At 51.5% G+C, this 4437-nt stretch overlaps 1 pseudogene; it reads left to right on the forward strand.

The window, feature by feature from the left end:
* The first annotated feature begins 284 nt into the window (after positions 1-284).
* Positions 285-1182, forward strand: LOC125940592 (uncharacterized; annotated as a pseudogene).
* Positions 1183-4437: the final 3255 nt, after the last annotated feature.

Here is a 4437-nt window from a genome sequence, read left to right on the forward strand (position 1 = left end):
GCGAGTCGGGGTGGACATATTTCATCACGAAGAAGCCGACTACCTTCTCCTCGTAGATTACTACTCGAGGTACCCTGAAGTGCTGTCCCTTCGCTCGACGACGTCTACAGCGGTGATCTCCATCATCAAAAGTGTCTTCGCAAGGCATGGGATCCCAGAGACCCTCGTCAGCGATAATGGGCCTCAATTTTCGTCGGCAGAATTCCGCGTCTTCGCCCAGAGCTACGGATTCTCCCACGTCACCAGCAGTCCCAGGTACCCGCAGTCTAATGGGGAAGTCGAGCGTATGGTGCGGACGGTTAAGGAACTCTTCAAGAAGTCTCCGGACTGGCCTTTGGCCCTCTTGGCATACCGCAACGCACCTGGCGTGACCGGGTACAGCCCTGCTCAGCTGCTCATGGGGCGCAGCCTCAGGACTCGCCTTCCGGTCCCCATGGCCGCGTTGCTTCCAGAACCACCTAACGCTGCCGACTTCCACCGGCGTGACACTACCCAACGACGTCGCCAGCGTCAAGATTTTGACCGTCGACATGCTGCACAAGATTTGCGGCCCCTGGAGGAGGGAGAGAGAGTGTGGATTCGCGACACAGATTGTGCTGGCACTGTTCTTAGCCCAGCGCAGCGTCCACGCTCCTACGTGGTCCAGACGGATGCAGGTGCTCTCGTCCGCAACCGGAGACATCTGGTTCCGCAGCAGTCTCCGTCATCAGGTGGTCTAGACCTCGGCAGCTCCAGTCCACGGACACGAGGATCTGAAAGCCTGCCACAGACTCCAACTCGCCCAGAGCCTGTGTGCAGCAGTCCAACTCCCAGGGCACTTACTCCTCTACCAGTTGCATCGCCACCGGTTGCCCCGGCTACTCCCTCAAGACCGCCTGGGTCAGTTGTACGCACTCGGTCTGGACGTTGTGTTAGGCCGCCGGTGCGGCTGAACTTGTAGAACGTGCCATGAGACATTTGTCATTACGTTGTATACCTGAGAGCAAGGGGTTGCTTTCTGTTACTTTCCCAAAAGGGGGGATGTAGAGGGCGCGAGTGCTAAGCCGATTATGAGGCGCCCTCTATAGGATGTAGCATATAAAGGCTGTGCTGTGAATAAACGGGGGCACTTCTGCTGGGGACTCGGAGCGTGTGTCTTTACTCCGCGGCCCTCGGGCTTCAGCCTGCCTCCTCGGCCGCCTCGGCTCGAACCCTCCCACCACAGTGCATAGCTTTCGCCCCACTTCCTCTACGTGTGCTTGGACTGCAAGTGCTTCGCGAGGCGTTCCCCGATGCCGCGGACAACGAGGAAATGCTTATACGCTTCGTATAAGTTAGCATCACTTGGCATTACTTCGTATAACTTAGAATCACTTCGTATAGCCAGGACCAGTTAGGAACCGATGAGCTCCGCTGTCTCTTTTGCCTTGCGCCACTAGTACGGTGGCTAGATGGTGTCGTCTGCAACACTTCTATGGAACGTGTCACTATTATTCCCGCGTTAGTCGTTAGAGTGTAGAAGACCGTTAGACATGGTAGCTTCGTTGTCGATCTGCACTAAGGAGGAAACGAGGGCACTGATTCGCTTTTTGTTTGCGGAAGGTCTTAAACCTGCGGAAATTATTCGTCAAATGCAAGCGCAGTATGGTGACAGTTGTTTATCCCGAACCAAGGTGTGCGAATGTATAGAGCGTTTCAAACAGGCATGAGCTTTATATGACGAGAAAAGATCGGGCAGGCCACCGACGTCAACAACTGAGGACAATTTGAAAGTCGTCGAGGGTATGGTGATGGAAACAGACGAATCACAGTGGACGAAATCGCCAATGCTTTACATATCAGTCATGGTTCAGCGTATCTCATCTTACACGACAGGATAAATTTTCGGTAAGTGTGTGCAAGGTGGGTCCCGAAAGAATTGTCAGCGCAGCATAAGGCACAGAGGTTGGACATCTCTCGTAAATATTTGGCCCGTTATCGTCGCGAGGGAGATGGATTTTTACAGCAAATTGCTATAGTAGATGATACTTGGGTACATCATCACGAACCGGAAAGTAAGGCTGCGAGCATGGTTTCGAAACACTCATTATTGCCAGAAGTTAAGAAACTTAAACGTCAATCATCAACTGGTAAGATTATGCTAACACTATTCTAGGACAGGGACGGTGTGGTAGCCATTAATTTCACCCCAAGAGGCGAAACTGTGAACAGTGAGAACTACGGCGATTTGTTGCGAAACTGAACCTGCAATCACATACAAACGTCGTGGAAAACTACGAAAAGGTGTCATCATGCAGCAAGATAACGCTCGGCCACATACGGACGACCGAAACAATAAGGGGGTTGTGATTCGAATTGCTGGAACACCCGCCGTATAGTCCAGACCTGGCACCAAGCGATTTTCATGTTTGGACCATTGAAGGAAGCGCTCAGGAGAAGAAAATTTACAACCAATGCAGCGTTCATCGATGCGATGTGAAATTCGTTACAGATGCAACCAAAACATTTGCCTATCTTGCACTGGAGGTGCAATGCTAAAGAGACAGCGGAGCTGATGGGCACCTAGCAAGTCCTGGCTTTGGGCAAGGCTAAGCACTGCCAGTCATCCCCAGCATTTTCCGGAATTTATTGGATATTGCCACGCGCCTCCAAAGGGGGCTGACGACGCCGCCTTCTACAGAGCTGGGCTCTGTAGAAGGCGGCGGCGAGAACGAACTATCGAGCGGGGCGGTTAGCACGTGCACTTCTTTCTTCTTGTGCCTCTGCGCTTGCCCTGCTCCTATCACTACAGGTGACAATATTGATTGATTATGGATTAGCTATTGATTGGCTATCGATTGACTATCGCAAGGTATTGGCCACATATTTGGGCTAGGCTAAGCACTACCAAGTCATACCCTGCATTTCCCGGAATTCATTGATTATTGATCGACTATCGATTAGTTATTGATTAGCTATCGATTAGCTATCGATGACTGACTAAGCTTAAGTAGTCCCGACTCCCAATCATGCTTAGCTAGACTTAGACAGGCTCAGCTTCCCTAGTTCACAGCAGTGTTGCGGAGTTAACACTGCGGATTTGGTATGACTTAGGAATCATTACACATTTTCGCCATCCCGGAATGGAATGGGAATGGAATGGCGACAACGCTTGGAGGAATGGAATTAGGCGCCTTTAGCTCTGAATGGAATGGGAATGGAATTGCGCGCAATCTTTTGTCAAAATATGCCGAAGAACAAAAAAGCCCACATTCTACTATTGGTAAATCAGAGCCTCGAATGTAACAGTCAAGCAGTATTTGTAAAATGGCTTTGCGGACTACAAGCACGGTACATTTACACGCAACGTGACTACCACAATTCTGTCCTTATAGACTGAGTTGCTCCGAAGTTTTCAATTTTTCGCGTAACCGCGGCGCTATGCCGTTGGTATGCGTCGTGCGGAATTACCACGGTGGCATACTCCCCCCCACCCTTTACGCCTGGAGATATTTTTCTTTTACCTCGGCGGCGCCTTCGCCTCGGCCGCCTGCTGCCTCCCCACCCTTCACTTCTTTGTTTTTGCTTCTGTCGCCGTCGGCGACTCGGACGAATGTTCGATAAAGCACTTCTCTAAGTTGTGATGCGTATTGACGCTGGCGCGGTGCTTGTTCCCTGCAAGCTTTCGCATACCTGATTGCGCGCCATGTCACCTCGTACTCCCCCCCCCCCAACCCTGTTGAAATACTGCCCCCCCCCCTCTCTAAACACACGGACGCCTTTGCCCGAAACGATGTCGACGAAGGTCTGCAGGTCAGCGTAGCACACAGTCGTACACGATGAACTGTGTGCTCTCTCCCACCATACAGAGAAAGGGAGAATAACCTTATGAATGCGTTGTTTCGGGAAGCCAAAATACAGCTTCTTTTTGCACCTAGCATTCCTTGCGACCTTCATTGCAGCATTTAAAATTCACGAGGATACCTGAGCACTTTTTATGATATATTGATTACCAAAGCACTTGTGGGCAATTGTCGGAAGTGTTGTTGTTGTAGGAACGCTTATTTGAGCCGAAAAAAAATGTCACTGGTCTGCGTGGCAGACACAGCACAGTCGCAGCGTAAGCTGCTGGAGCGGCTCAAGAGTAACTCCAATTTCGGCACCACGCGCACCAGGTTCTTCGCGACCAAGTCTCTTCGCCTCGTTTTGACGAGAACGATCTGAACTGTTCGCCCTGCGTCGACGGCGAGCTGCGGCTTGTAATGCTCTCTGCACAGCAGTCTGCTGAGCCCGATGATGCTTGGTTCTAGCCGCGCACGTAGCTCTACTATTCGCTTGTTCAGCAGCAGTTGATACCATGCGAGGAGACGCCATAACGTGTACCCAAGAGGTATCCAGAATACGTGGCGCACATCTCACATCGGAATTGCGTTGACTACGCGCCTCGTCTAAGTCGCATCTTGTCTGCGCCTGCGCACG

This window comes from Dermacentor silvarum, chromosome 10, assembly GCF_013339745.2.
Source record: "Dermacentor silvarum isolate Dsil-2018 chromosome 10, BIME_Dsil_1.4, whole genome shotgun sequence".
NCBI lineage: Eukaryota > Metazoa > Arthropoda > Arachnida > Ixodida > Ixodidae > Dermacentor > Dermacentor silvarum.